Source organism: Podarcis cretensis (genome assembly GCF_951804945.1).
Source record: "Podarcis cretensis genome assembly, chromosome: 3".
In the NCBI taxonomy this organism is placed as follows: domain Eukaryota; kingdom Metazoa; phylum Chordata; class Lepidosauria; order Squamata; family Lacertidae; genus Podarcis; species Podarcis cretensis.
The window spans coordinates 73,030,115-73,046,605 of record NC_137172.1 but is presented as its reverse complement, the minus strand read 5'-3'; the positions used below and the strand labels follow the sequence as shown (position 1 = coordinate 73,046,605).

The window sequence follows — 16,491 nt, the reverse complement described above, 5'->3', positions numbered from 1 at the left end:
AAAGTTGAAGTCACTAAAGTTCTAGGAAAGGCTCTGCAATCTGCTGGTATCCTGTAGCATCTCTGAAATAAGATGCCAGCTGAAGGTAATTTCTCACTTTACATTTTATAAATGTATATCTTTCTCAAGTACAAAATGCATAAACTTCCTATTAGTTGGGAACAGCTCATACACATTGAAATTGCCACTTTTTCCAACGAACTATATCTAAAAATGGCTCAATTCCTTCTTGATGCTCTCTGTACATATTTAATGAGCAAAAGCGGGGATTTAACACACACATGCATCATTCTCAACTAAATCAGCAAGATGCCTGTTTATTAAACCAAGGATTCCATACCCAGGTAGGAAACGTAAGCGAGAAGTAGTCTTGAATCTGAGTGAAATTGTCAGGCCTAAACAAGGCAATTGTAGAGTGTAATCATATGCCCTTGTACTCAGAAGAAAGCTGTATTTGTTCCATAGAATGTGCTCCCAGATAAGTGTGCACAGGATTGCAGCCTTAGTCTGCAACTCTGATCATCAGCAGTTTTTTTTAAAGTATAAGGCAGGAAAGTTTATTTAGCTTTCCAATTTCAGATGCCAGCTAAAGACAACCAAAAACCCTCCTCTAAACCTAAAGGATAAAATTCTCTGCATTTTCTGAAAACACAACCACAAACTTCTTTTCCTGTGGTCATGCCTGGCTTTCCTCTTATTTTCCCTGTGTCTCTTAACTAGAGTTTGTAGCCTGGTCTATAAGAATGCGAGTCCTTTCCACCGAGCAAGAACTTCCAAAATGTAATACGTGTGCAAGCCCTAAAAGAAGAACAGCTGACTCCTGAGATGCATTCATTAAACACAGAGGCTCCATAGTAATGCTAGTGTTCCCTTCTCTCTTTGCACACCACACCACTATGAAGGGATTTAGAAAAAAATTACTTAAACTACTCTAACGGGGTAGGGAATCAAGAGTTTCAGCTGCTCAGTCACAGACAGACTATCATATATGATGCAAATATTTTGCTTTATGTGGAATGAAACAGAATTTCCAAAGAGCAAATGCTCATGTTGTAATACAGCATCATTCTGCATTGCTGATATGTGAAGTCACCAAGTCATGTCACCGTATAGGAAAAATCTGATTACAAGCAGGCATGCTGAGTATGCTTAATGCTATTCTTTCTCTAGGATTCAATACATTTTACGTGCTTTTAAAAAACAGAATGTCTACACTAAAAGGGTGACCTCCAAGTAGCAGCGCTGAAAATACCTTGTCATATGTTAGAGCGGCATTGACCAACTTGATGCCCTCCAGATGTTTTGGACTACAAATCCCATTAGACAACTAGCTCTGCTGGCTGGGGCTGCTGGGACTTACTAGTTCAAAATATTTAGAAGGTACTAGAGTGTGGAAGTCTGTGTTAAGAGAGCTGCTGCCCGTCAGAGTGGACAATATTGAGTTGGCTGGACAAACTATCTCAGCAGAAGGGTTCAGTTTCACTGATAAAGAGACAAACACAAATTGTACCCTAAGCACACAGAAGCACACAATTTGAATTCCTATCAAATTGAAAGTTAATAATGCTGGAGCAGTTCTTCCCAAATCATGAGATAATGCATGGATTTTCCAAATGTGAGTTTCACTGCAACATTCATCAGCATTCAGTTATCTGCATGTGGGATATATATACACAGAGAATTATGCCTTATTAATTTTGCTTGCATTATTTTTAGCTCTTCTTTCTTGTTGTGCTTGCCCTACCAGCAGAACTACTAAAATATAGCTATAAAACAATATTTTAAAGGGAGATTAACAGTCACTCAGCATATAATCATCATCATCATCATCATCATCATACCCTATCCATCTGGCTGAGTTTCCCAAGCCACTCTGGGTGGCTCCCAACAGAATATTAAAAACACGATAAAACATCAAATATTTAAAATGTCACTAAACAGGGAGGCAAACCTTACTACTTTAGTCTGAAAAAGACCAACAGTGCAAATTAAGGCTACAAAATTTTGTTGAACATCTGTCATTGAGACTTCCTACAGTTTCCTAGACTGCAAAAATATGAACAGATCTGGACCCCATACTCATCATCTGAGGCCCTTCTTCATGTGCCCCCTTCATGACCTCTTCATGAGAGGTCATGGCAACATGAGAACGGGCATTTTCTGTGGTGGCTCTCCCCATACAATGATGGTGCCATCATTGTGTATATTTACGCGCCATGCAATTTCCCCCCTTTATAACTGGGCCTCTGTCCTTTAACTATCTGTGGCCTTATGGAAGTGGGCAGGATATTTTTAATGTATTTCTTTTTCCTCTTGGTTTTAATTTATCTTGGGGAGGGGGGTATCTGTCTATTTGTTTGGTTGTAAGTTGCTTTGGGCTGGCCTGGAAAAAACAAAATAACTAACTAAATAAATAAATAAATAACAGAATGTGTAAATAAAATGCACAATAAATTGGGGGGGAAATAGGATCCCCAAAACCTGCAGTTTTAGTCTAACTGCAATGACTAAAAAATACTGTAATGTGAATCATACTTCTGCAGAGGCTAGACAGTTTTAACTTGTCCAATCACATTTTTATTAGACCATAAATTTACTGCAAATCATCTCATGCCTAATGAAGCCCATAGGGCTGTTGGCCTCAATGGTATCTTCACATACTGCTCCATATATATATATCTGGATAACATTACTCAGGCTCCTCAAGCAGGATAACTGTTGCGTATTAACACATTCCACAACTGCAAATTCACTGTTTTATACATAGGAAGCATCTGTTTTAGAAGTGATCTTCTTTGTTGGAAAACTCCACAAGCAAAAATTGTCACATGCTATGCCTTGCATTTGTACCCTCTGAAAAAAAATCACCGGATAATCCCTACTTCAAAAGCCCACTGTTTGTCCATCTGACAACTGCTTCCAAAGAATGCAAACATGCCAACTCTATCAAGTGGTAACAAAGATTACTACAAGTGTTATGAGTTGTGTGCCCAATACTGAAGGTAAGAAATAAATATTTTGCTGCAGATGGGTAGCAGAAAATTGTTACTACTTAGGTTTTTTCTAACGCCAATGTGATCTCAAACATTAATTTTAAATAGCATATCTGAATGTTCTAACATGTATATTGTTTGATGAAGTATATATGATTCACAGAGGCAAAAATGGAATTTGCTCAATAAAGCAACAATTATCCACTATAGGCCATGTCGCTTATGGGGAAAGGATGCTCATTATTATAACGACACAGTTCCAGGCGTAGTTAATGCCTGTTTTCAGCAGCTCAACTCTTTCCAAAAGCATACATATGAACTACAGTCAAGAACATTTATTCTGACATGATTAAAAACTTAAATCCCATGTCCCGCTGTGCAAAGACAACAGAGCACAGAATTGTGTTCAGGGTTTTCAGACCCGTAACAGTAGATTGCTATGCTGGAAGCCTGCCGTTACTATTATTATTATTCAATGTATTTTTATACCACCCTTACTCCCATAGGAGTTCAGGGCGGTTTGCAGCATAATAAAATATAACCAACACAAAGCAATAATTAAAACATCTAAAACTGCGCAGCTAAAATCAAAGACACAGTGCAGCAAACATCAATAGTAAAACTGTTGGGGAGGAATTTAATGTACTGCTAAGCAGGCCACTCCACCAGTGCAAGTATTTCTGCTTCCCTGATGGAACATTCTACTTTCTCTCCTGACCTCAGTGTTGTTCTAGCGGTCTCTCAATTCCCTTCACAGCCAATTTGGGGTGGCAAGAGAGGCACCTGGAATGAGGAGCAGGGGAAGCCCGATTGCACTAATGGAAGTCCTTGTCTGGGTTTCTGCTGGCATGACTAGTTAGTTGAATCCGTCCCATGGACTCCATAACACATTTATGTCCTCAAAGCCCAGGCAAACAAATGCATGATCAGTTGATACCTAAAGCTTGTCAACATAGGAGACAGACCCACTTTTTCAAGAAGAGAACTCCACAATTGGCACACTACCACTGAGAAGACTCATTTTCATGTTACAACACCACAACCCATATTCATTGGCTGGACCATGAGCTGTGCTTCCCCCATTGATCTCAAAGCATGAGCTGGTAGGCATTAGAAGAAGCACTCCTTTAAGTGCTCAGGCCCCAAGCCATTCATATATCAGTGCTAGCACATTGAAATACAGTACATCTGGTAGCTCACAGACACAGAGTGCAATTCTATAAGGATTAGTGACATCTGAGCCCATCCTGCTACTTGACTAAACTCTACAATTCTATGATTCTATAATTCTAAACTCTATGATTCTATACCAGCTGCAACTACAGGACTGTCTTCAAGGATACCACCACATAAGGTCACAAGGTCAAACTGTGAGGTTAATACTGCTGAAGCTGGGCTATCCTAGTCATGGAATGGCCATAACTAGTGAACCATAACTAGTGAACTAGTGAAGTTGGATATCACTCAGGCTTCTAGCAACAGCTTGGAATGAATGAGTACCCACAAACTATGTACCTGTTTTGGAGTGGGCAGTTCCCCCAATTCTTGGACCCAAGAAACACCTGTCCATAGCTCCTCCATCTTGTCAGGATTCATTCTCAGTTTACTGGCACTCATCCAGGCCATCACTGCTTCCAGACATTGGTCCACCTCTCCTAATTCATTTGTAATGTAGTGTCAACAGTAAATCACTGAGACCATACTCCAGATCCCCAAATGAACCTCCTAAGAATTTCAATAGCATGGGGGACAAGTAAGTTCCTTGTGTCATGGAGCTGAGCAGAAGCTCCTCAATGCTGCTCTCTGGTAATGACCCCACAGGCAGAAGCAGAATCACTGTAACTGAGTCCCAACCTGCATAACTGCTCAAGGATATCATGGTCAGCGATACCAAACACTGTTTGTTCCCTGATAAAGAATCAAGATGACCAAAGCTGTTTCAATGGTGAATATAAACTGAAATGGGCCTACGCATTATCCATGCACGTCTGCAGCAGGCCAGCCACCACTCTCTCAATCCCGTTGCCCAGGAAAGAAATATTTGCAACTGAATGGTTGTTATCTAATACCTTGGGATCCAGGGACAACCTCTTCAGGAAGGACCACACCACAGTCCCTTTCAAGGCAGCAGCCATGTACCTTTCCACAATGAGGCATTAACCACTCTCTGGATCCAGCCAGTCAGTCCCTCACTGTTAGATCTTAAAAGTCATGATGGCCTACACCTGCAACACCCAGTCCACATTGTCAGGATACAACAACTGAAAGTGATCCCATTCACTTTTACCAGATAGTGTAGGAGCTGCATGAACTGTGCTGTCAAGTTCAGAGTGGATAGGTGCTCAAAACAATCACAATAATTAGCACTGCTATTCTAGAAAAAGAAAGTATTGCATGGCACAACAGCAATGCTAAGGCAAATTTTCGGTATGTGTTTTTCGGATATGAGTGTTATGGTATATGCAGCTCCTTGCAACCCTTATGAAGTAGCACCAACATGAGCACCACCACCTTGCAAGTGCCAGGCATTCCTTTGAAATAGCAAGGTCAGCAGAGACATACAGCTCTCTGCCTCAGTTGTCTCACATAAAATACTGTGGCACTGTTGCAAAGGCAGATAATGCTAGCATTTCCTCTGGCATGGTACTGAAAAGTCTGAAGATAGTATATTAGACAAAGTGCCTGGAACAGCTACAGCTTTCTGTTCTTTCCTTCTTGCTTCTTGAACATGAAGCCTAAGAAACATCCTATACAGTATGTACAACCCAAAATACTGCACCCCACATTTTAAACATGATGTAATTCAAATAAAGCTACCATTTCACTTGCTCTGTGCCCCTAAAGCTTGTAAATTATTAAATTATATTTTACAACATCAAATTTTAGAACCAACAGTTTATTATACCAATTTAATTATAAAAAGAATAAGCACAATTCAGCCAAGATAGGTATTCTGAAGCCCATTACATGAGATGTTTGCAGATCCAGACATCTAAAATGGGCAGGGGGTTGCTGCCACCATGTCTAATTTGGATCTTACTGTCTTTGATTTCACTGTTAGAAAGCACAAACATAATTTAAGAATCAACACGTGCTTCACTTTGCTCCCTACAATCAGTGGTTATTTTAGAGCACTCAATTTACATTTTGTCCAAGAACTGTAAATTACAATAAAATGGTGGGCATCTGAATAACTATTCTCCTTTTTCTGTCACTGAAAGATGAACTAAATTAACTGCAAAAACAGGACCCTTCAAATTTACCTTTCAGACTAAACCACAACAAATTGTATTGTCTGCAAACATAACCAAAAGTGCTCAACATTTGTTTAAATGCTGACAGAGTTCTCATGAGAAGAGTTTGTTTAAAAGAACTACAAATTGTTACACATTTTTCCCAGGTAATACAAAGAAGAATGTGGGGCTGAGAACACATGTGAGCAGGTAAATATCCTGGGAGAAGTTTCAATTTCTATGCATGCCTTTCTAACACACCCTGTCCCCACTTCCGAGCATAAGAAATGAATGTACCACAGTAATGGAGTGGGGGTGGGGGTGGGAAGAGAGAAATCATTTTACAAACACTATGTCTTTTAGGCTACAATCTCATACACGCTTACCTGGGAGTAAGTCCCATTGATATTGATGTGTCTTACCAGACATGCACAGAATTGTGCCCCTGATGTTCTACTAATTTCCCTTCATTCATCATCTTTCCTGATGGAAGCAGCAAAGATCACTCTATGTTCTTTTAATATTTCACAGGTTAAAAAAAAGGGGGGGAGAGAGCTGGCTTTAACATATAAATTGTGATTCTGCAGGCACAGCAAAATGCTGGCAATCCATGTGTGGTGTTAGGAATCCTTCACTAGACTAAATGTGCCTGGAAAGATACTGCGAACAGTTCAGTGGTATCTTCTGGAGAAAGAGAAAGAAGAAGCCCCAGGGAATAAGCAAATAATAACAACAACAACCAAAGGAAGAAGGGAGGGTGAAAGGGGGTCTCTTTCAAACCTCACTACCCTTGAGCATTGTGTGAATCTCTTTTCTTCGCTGAAAGCCTTCTTTGTCACACACACACACACACACACACACACACGTCAAGATCTATTTGCAAGAGGGGGAGGAGTCACTTTATTTATTATTTTCCCCACTCCCCCTTTTTGCAGTTAAGTTGCAGCACATAAAGCCTTGGGATGAATCTCGGCTGTTTCCCCCCCTCCCCTCTCTAAACTAGTAAAATCATCAGTGTGTGTGAGTTAAGAAGGTGGGGATCTGGACAAATTTCAGCATTTTTGCCAAGAAGGAAGGGGGAAGCAGCTTGTGCATGTGGAAAACTCTACTGTACTGTATAGGACAACTATCAATTATTAAAGGATTACATCACTGTAGTTATTCTCACCCTCTCCCTCATTCAACTTGCCACAAAACATTATCTAATTGATCCTCTTGCAATCACAAAGCATCCCCATCAGGGGTTGACAAATGTCCCTTATACTGAAGCGGAATCCCCTTCTTTTAAAAAAGAAGGTTTTTGTATTCCACAACATCTCAGCACGTAGAACCTAGCAGGCAGCAGTCCTCATTTGAGAAAGCCCAAGCTCTACTCTGTAGATCAGAGGCATCATCTCCAAAGTGCCCCTGTTTTGAAAATCCTGTCATATGGCAACGCCAGTCACCAACCCCGTCAGCAGCAGGGTCACAAGAAGGGCCAATCCTACAGAGCAGACAGCAGCTCACATAAATCTCTGCTTTTGATAGCTATGAAGCATTTCTGCAAAGGCGTGGGACAGGCAGCCACACATGCACACACAACATCCTATAAATCTCAAATGAAAAACTTCTTAACTGCAGACTGTTCCTCCCAGAGACCAGCACAGGGCACCCTTATCCAACAAGAGCTGGACACAAATGGCATATGGAAATAGTAGGGCTTTAGAGAGCTAGTAAATACGTTGAATGCCATGCTTTAGAAATGACATTACAGTATTCTGGCTCCCCATCCACACCTCTCTGCCATGTTCGACGATGCCGTTATTGCATGGGGAATGAAAGCGTTCTGTTCTGGTTTCCAAATCTTCTTTAGGCCCAGCCACCACCACGCCTCTCGAATTATAAACGGAGCCATGCCTCTGGTCCCACCATCACTCCCATTCTAGGTCCCATCCCCTTTGGTCTGGCGTTCACACACACGGCTCTAGAGGTGAGAGCTCCGCGCGAGAAACGACATGCAGCAAGACAATTGCTCCCAGAGCCACTTCAGGAAAAGAGCGCGCGCGCGCGCGCGCACACACACATACACAGACACACACACGCCAGCACAAAGCGGGGAACCCAGCCCGGTGGTACAAAAGCCGGCGCATGCCTCGTTGCCCTCCCTCCCTTCTATAAGGCAGGGGCTGCGGGAAGTCCGGGCGGCGCGTTCTCGTGCTTACCTGAAGCGCAGCCGGACTTGGGTCTGCAGCGCCGCCTTCACCCCAACGCCCCCTCCCCCTCGCGCTCTCTGCAGGGTCCGGAGGGCGGCGGCGGCGGCGGCGGGAGGCGTCCCCTTTCCAGAGAAAAAAAGCTCCGGGCGATATCTGTCGCTCGCTCCCCCTTGCTATTCTTAACGTGAGGACCGACGGGAGGAGGGGGTGGGGTGGGGTGGACGTCCCTGCCTCAGCGGCCGGGGGGCGCCAAATGGCCGAAGAGGGGGCGGCAGCTTTGTCTGGCGCGCGGGCTGCTTGTCCTGAGGAAGATGGTCTCGCGCTGCGCGGCTCCGTTGCCTCCTCTCTCTCTCTCTCTCTCTCTCTCTCTTTTTGTGCCCAAGACTCAAGCCAAAGCCGCTTCAGTCTGTCTCCTCCCCTCCTCCTCCCACCACCGCCACCCAGGCTCCTGACAGATGGCGCAACCGCAGCATCGCTGCTTTGGCGCTCCTCCTGGCCAGCTCGCGCGGATGGAGCCTGGGCTCCTCCACTGCCTTGCCTTGCCGTCCCTCGCCTCCTCACCCCTGCGTCAGTTCACTAAGCGGGAAGAGGATGGGGAGGGGGGCGCGCGCGCGAAGGAGGAGGAGGGAAGACTGACATCCCTAGCCGGCCTATGGCGAAGCGCTTTTGGGGTGGGTTAGGCGGGGAGAGGGGACTCCAGTTCTTATTGGCACGCGCACCACTCGGGAAGGCGGGCGCAGTGGGATTCGCTTCTGCACATCCCATCTCGGGTTGCTCTGTGGGATGGATGGGCTGGGTGCGTCCAGCTGACAGAGCGCTTTGTTGGGGAAGGGTTCTTCCAGCCGCCCAATGAGACGGAAAGGAAACTGGAACAGAGGGAGAGATTCTTCCTTTTTTTTAAAAAAAAAATGCCTGGGCTTTGCATTGCAAGGATGTGAGAGTGAGTGAGTCAGAGAGTTGGAAAAACCAGCGTGTCATCTCATCCGCCCGCATGACCATCCGCGCCAGCATCCCTGTAAGAATCAATCCAAGGAAACGTGAATAGGTATCTGGTGGTGCTAGTTTGATCAGAATGACTTGATGCTTTTCACAGTTTGCCAAGCCATAGAAATGTAGGTGTTTTCTACTGACCTAGTGGGCAGGTTTGGTAGGTTAAGTTTGGGCTGGGCCAAATGCTAGAAAGAGGCTCAAAGTTTCCATTTGGAGCCACCAAAATCTGGTGCTGCCTGTGCTACACCCCTGTTGCTTCCTTTTCAGCCACTGAATGAATGCATAAATTTACACTGTAGATCTCCGGTCCTCTTAACTCCAAAAGAGAGCTTGACCATGCCAAAATTTCCTTGACCTTCCACCGATTAGGGAGGGAGGAACACTGGCATTTAGCACCTCACCTCTTGAATGGAAGGTCTGCTTTCCACCATAAAACATCTGTTTCCTATTCTTCAATAAAACAGAATTCATTGAAGTGTTGCACTTTGTAATGCCCGCAGAATTATGAAATCCTCAGTTCAGCCTATTTTGCAATAATATGTGGGTGGGTTCAGATAACATGACTTTGTTGGTCTTCATTCATATGACAAAGAAAAATATAAATTGCTTCCCAATCTGACTGCAGTCTATGAGTGTGTGTGTGTTAGGTGGAATACACAGACACACTCCATCTTTTTAGGGTTTTTTTAGTATGATTATGTAGAACAGCATATCTAGGCCACTTTTGGTCCCACACAGTGGTCCCCAAACAGTGACAGCAAGGCATTTGCACTTGTCTTTAAAGTATAATTTAAATGTAATGTAATCTGCTATCCTATACACAATCATCCCATTGAACTCATTAGGGCTCGCTTCTTAGTAGATGTGTTTGTAGGATTGCACTGAGATATCTATACATTGGAGGTAAACAGAAAACGAACATATCAAAAGTAAACCACCAAATTAAATTTTACCTCTTCTCATGTAATTAGAAATATAGTCTCATTTCTATGTGTAGAAAAAAGTCACTTGTGGAACCTTACAAGACTATCAGATTAGATTAACACCTAATTCCCTCACCCCTTCATTGTTTCAACATGTGCAGAAAATTATGTGCCTCTTAAGTTCTATGCCTGACAGTGCGTTGCGGTCAGAGGTAGATCTGCAATCTTATACACTTACCTGTTTAACTCAATGAGACTTCATTCTGAGAGGGCATGTATAGGCCTGTGCTCCTCCATAATATATTTCAGCATTTCAGGGACTGTGCTATTGCTCATTAAGGATACACTAACTGCAACAGTCAACTAACTGCAGCAACCAACAAACATGTTTATTGTGACATAATATTCTATGGTCAGAAGTGGGTTTATGCCACAGTAACTGTACATACACTCTGCCTACATCCACTCAGAAGTAAGCCCCACTGAATTCCATGGGGTTTACTTGCTGACCTAGTTGTAAGCATGTATTGAACCCTACAAATTGGTTAGCCTTAACCAATGGACTTAACTAACTCCTTGGGCAAAAGGTGAGGCATAAAGGTAAAAATAAATAATAATACCAATAAGAAGTCAATTTTTACTATATAATTATAATACAAATCAATAAAATTCTGAAACAAGTTATCAAAGTACTGATGAGAGAAATAGCAGGATACGCACAAAGAAAAAGTCTATTGTCATCCTCCTTGTAGTTTACAACAGAAGAACAATGATAGGATACCACTTCCCATCTAGAAGCAGTCCAAGTGTAGAAACATTTCAATAATTCCCTTCTCTATAAATGTTTTGCTTTTTAAATGATGTGAGCCACCAGTGCAGTGCAAATGAATAAATCCTTACTCAGAAGTAATCTACACAGACGTCAGTGGGACTTACTCCAGTCCAAGTAGGTTTCTGTGCATAGGATATGACTGGGCTGTTAATTTCACATAGCTGTTTTCCTTTTATCTCAGAATTAATTAAAACATCCAAGGTTTTCTGCACATTCTAGCTCCTTCTAACTTCTGAGCAACGTATCTATATCCTTTGATCACACATCATTCCAAATGTGGTATTTTGACAGTTTCTGTGAGCCTTCAGAACCACGTATCAAAGATCCTTTGACTTTCATAAGAGCAACCTGAAGACAGCAGGTATTGAGATGGAGAGAACAAACAGGGTTTCACAAATGCGATCTGTAGCAAAATGTTGCACTGTAATGTGCTTTTGTTCACCGTTCCAGCCAGCCATGCCTTCCTCTATTTCCCCATGCCCAATACCTCCCACTGCTAACACACACTCCAAATTCTACACTCATTAAGCACAATCAGTTCTCATTGTGCTATTTGGAATTCTACCCACCCTAGGGATTATTCCTTTTAAAAGAAATGTACTTCTGGAAACCTCAGGATTTCCCCCAGCCTGGCGATACCTTCAGGAGTGGCTGGTGCAATGAGGGAGTGCCATGCCCCTGTCCTCCTGAGAGTGGTGCTACCTCCATTGTTTCTGCTTACCTGGGTGAAGCAGAGTGGTGGTGAGGTTGTGGCTAAGCAACTGCACCAACGGGAGTGAGGGATTGGCCATGTTGCTGCACCTACACAGCTCTGGCCTTGATATCAAAATTAGGGGAAATTCATGCTAAAAGGCTAATGACTTTTTCATGAATACACACAGACACACAAACACACAAACACACATACACACATACATACATACATACATACATACAGAAAGAGAGTGAGTAAATTGATGTAGAAATGTGAAGTACGGGACTTAAGATTGTGGGAAGCTAAAATCTCAGTGAACTCAGCAGGGCTTCCTTCTGAATAAACATGTATTTGATTAGGTTTCATAGGTCTGCCTTCACTTTGAAAATATTATAAATATTTTGAAAGGAGATAAAAATTCAGAGCCAACTATGCAAATCTAGTACAACCTCCAAGCTTTGCTGTCCAATCTTCTATTGTCTGGGAAAATAAAAACCTAAATGATTACTATGATAATTTTTACAAGTGAAGTGCCACATCAGATTACATAAAACAAATCCTTGCTAAAGCCTGTCATATTAAAAGGTCAGATTCCCCTCAAGCTGCTCCGCCTCACTTTTGGCAGGACTTTAGAGAGGGAAAGCTTGTGGAGCAAAGGAGATGAGTGGGTGGGGAAGAAGAGCAAGCAAAACAACTTAATAATGTACCCAGTTAAGACAGGAGCATGAAATTGTAGGTGACCAAGGAGGAAAGTCTGGTAACTCCCCATCACGATCCCGCCAGGCTGGTAAACACTGGATTGGACCAGTGCCATCCATGATGCATCTCACAGTGATTGTAGAACTATATCCTTGATGGAAAACATAATGTGGAAACATAATGGGAAACCCATCTCCAATTTTAAGTCAGGAACAAGTATGCTGGGGAATTCACCAGGATTCTTAGGTAAAAAAATATACAGTGGTACCTCGGGTTATGTACTTAATTTGTTCTGGAGGTCCATTCTTAAACTGAAACTGTTCTTAACCAGAAGCACCACTTTAGCTAATGGGGCCTCCTGCTGCTGCTGCGCCGCCAGAGCACGATTTCTGTTCTCATCCTGAAGCAGAGTTCTTAACCCGAGGTATTATTTCTGGGTTAGCAGAGTCTGTAACCTGAAGCATATGTAACCTGAAGGTATGTATATCCTTCCCACATAAGTGATGTGTTTTTGTGTGGTGTTTTTTTTTTTTGGCAATGGAAATGTTTTGCAGTCCTACTCCCTTGAAAAATACTTGCAATGTGAAAAGCAGGATTCTGTTCCTTCTCCTTTAGATATGCTCTGCCCTGATGGGATGCTATCATGATGTGGAAAATAATTTGACCAAGGATGACAGGTGCATGAAAGGTGCAGGTAAAATTAAAGCGCCAACATACATATTTTACTGTTTTGTTTGTTCAACTTATATTGCCACCCATCAATGAAACTCTCTAGGCAGCTCACAAAACAAAAGCAAACATAATACAGTATTTTAAAATACAATAATTAAAGCAGCAAAACACAAGAAAAAATAGCAAATAAAACTTTCCATGGCAGAGACAGAGCAAACAGTTTGCAGCTCAGCTTAATACATGCTAAAATATATGATTTTCAATGAGTGACTGGCTCTTTTTTCTCATACTACATTGTACTATGTATTGTAGTATGCTGAGGCTGTAAGTCCACTTCTGGTCCACCTACACACTAAAATATAAATATTTTACTTCAAGTGACTGGCTCTTTTTTCTCATACTACATTGTAAAAACTGCTGAAGATGTAAGTCCATTTCTGGTACACCTACATGGGCTGCTAATTTGTTGCTGAGCCAAGTTCAAAGTGTTGTTTTGAGCTATAAAACATTACATGGCTCAGGACCTCCATTCATCCAGGACTTCCTTTCCCCAAACGAAACTACCTGGACCCTGAGGTCGATCTTTCAAGACCATTTTCTTTCTGCCCCCTCTGAGAGTGACAATGAGAGAACTGGCTTTCTCTGTGGCAGCAACCTATTAAGGAATCCACTTTGCAAGGATGTTTGCCTGATGTTGACTTTGTCTTCTCGGTACTCAGTGGAAATCATTTATTCTCCTAGGCATTTGGACAACACTAATGGTTGGGGTTTTGTTTGGTGTTTTGGTCTGTTGGATGTGGGTGGATAATTTATGTTGTAGGATGATTTCTTTGAACGCTTAGTATTTCTACATATGTGCTGTTTTAATTAACTTTATACTGTATTGTATATGATAGCTTTGAGTTTTATTGTTTTGTAAACTGCTTCAGGACTCCCTTTGAGGGTATGATGCAATATATAAATTTAATAAACTTAAGTAATTAATGTATCCAAGATTTTCTCGGCAGTATTTGTCCGTGTGATAGGAGGCATTGTTTAATATGCTAAACTATAACAGCACTGCAGGCAAAAGCAAGAATTCTTGTTCTGTTAATTCTAGAAACACTAGTGCACAGTATATATGGTCATATTTTTACTGCATTGTGTATTGCCTCTTGAGAGGAAAAGTGGTATAATAATACATCAATTACATTTCTAGGGCTAGCCCAAGACAGATTCTATACTGAAAATTTAAATGCTATCCAGGTACATTTTAAAACCAGCTCGGTGTTTGCACTCAAAAGCATTTGTAATTTGTTAATTGCTTTGCAATGTGTTCTCAGTTAACACAAAATCCCTCTTTAAAATATAGCTGCATATATGAGGATGTTTTTAATATATAATATGAGGATGTTTTACAAATAATGTTTTCAACAGGATTTTTAGGAAGATGTGATTCTAAAAAGGAGCAATAACAAGTTTCCTCATTGCAACCACAAATTATACATGATTGGTCAATGACGGCGTTTACATTATCGGAACATTAGTCCTCATAACTAGTTTCAGGGACCCTCTTTCTATACCTTACAGTTGATCTGGATGATGAGAAATACAAGCTTCCAGAACCTTACATTTTAAAAATTAAAACTTAAAGATGTGGTTAAATTGGCTTTCATCCTATCCTGTATCTATCTATAAACAAATACAAAAATGAATTAATTGGCTATGATCTGAGAAAACAGGTTTGATAAGAAAAACATAATATTTTCCTTTGCCTTTATTTCATGAATAAAAATCTGTTTGGTTTTATTTAAGTCGGATTTTCTAAATTGTGTAGCCCAATGTTTGAGGGAATCAGGAGAATATGGAAGAGGTGAACTGGACAGCTGAGGAGGCAGAGTGGGACTTGCAACTCTCTGCACTTGCACTTCCAATGCCCTATTCAGCATCACATGTCTGCAATATATATTTATGCAACAACCTGTCACACTGACCTACTTGGAGAAGACAGATGTTGCTTAGGAAGGGTGGTGTCTTTGTGAATTTGCGTCTCAGCAATTCTAACATGCTTTAAGCCTAATTCCAGAAGAAAGGCCGTACATATTCACAGGTGGCAGTGGATGCCTTTAGAACTTGGATAGCTTGATGCAACAGAATGATTAGAGCTGTGCAGCTGCCACATAACTGGGACTTAGACAAGGGATGGGGAACCTGTGGTCCTTCAGTTGGAATGGTTGCACTCCAACTCTGATCATCCCTGACTATTGGACAGACTGGCTGGGACTGATGGATGTTGGAATCCATGTACATCTAGAAGACCACAGATCCTCATTAGATATTAAAATCAAATGAAAGTATCCCATGATCTGGGGCTCTGAATCTAGAATGAGGTATGTGTTGTTGAACCACTTGGGAATGTGTTGTTAAATTGCATCACAGTGTCATCAAATCTGACATATTTTTTAGATTGCCCTGAAAGTCTAAAGATGTCAGGCACTAGGCAGAGGAGGACGAATGGTGGAGACCACCTCCCCATCCTGATCCTTCCAGGGAGGAGGAAGAGGAAGACAGTATAGATTTACAACAGTGGTGTATGGGAGATCACAGCTCAGAGGCAGATGAGCAGGAAAGTTGGGAAATCATGGGAGAGGAGCAGCAGGTAGAGCCTGAGCAGCATCTGGCTTACATGTTGTCATTAGAAAGCGTTCCAGACCCACCATCTCCCAGAACCTGGCAAGCCTTAAAAGTAGGAGAGCAAAGAGTTGAAAGACAGAGGGCACTTAGCAGCACCCATAGAGGAGGTGATGGTGATGACAAATGAGGAAGTGGGAGAGATGAGCGGGGTGGAGGTTCACTCAGGACAACGCCATTATCCAAGAGGCTCTCTTTACAGCCTCTCTCAGTAAAGTTTGAAATAAAAAAGTATAATAAACTTTTCCTTGTCTTTACACTTTCCTGGGCAACCAGCTGGGAGCTGCTGACAGCATCCTGACAAAAGTGGTTATGTTTTAAAGAAGATTAAATTTCTTTGAAAAAATGATGGGAAATTGAAACCAGAAGAATTAGGAAACTCAAACCAGCGCTTGGGAATTATTTAAAACCATGATACTATAAGCTCAGAGAGAATCACAAACTAGTTTAAGAGGATGCCTACATGATTAATGAAGAGAGGCAAGGAAGTCATAATGAGCAAGAAGACTTCCTTTAGAAAGTGTTGGTCTTGTTCAAATTATGAGGACGCAAGGAGCAAAAGTAAGCTGGTAATAAGGCAAGCAAGAAAATAA

General features: G+C 41.9%; 1 protein-coding gene across 9 annotated transcripts in view; it reads right to left on the bottom strand.

The window, feature by feature from the left end:
* The window catches only part of FYN (FYN proto-oncogene, Src family tyrosine kinase), a 114,231-nt gene extending 105,234 nt beyond the window's left edge, over positions 1 to 8,997 (bottom strand). For all 9 annotated transcript variants that reach the window (XM_079971683.1, XM_079971680.1, XM_079971685.1 and 6 more), the window contains exon 1: positions 8,428 to 8,997. The gene's annotated coding sequence lies outside the window, so the exon portion shown is untranslated. The remainder of the gene's footprint in view (positions 1 to 8,427) is intronic.
* Positions 8,998 to 16,491: the final 7,494 nt, after the last annotated feature.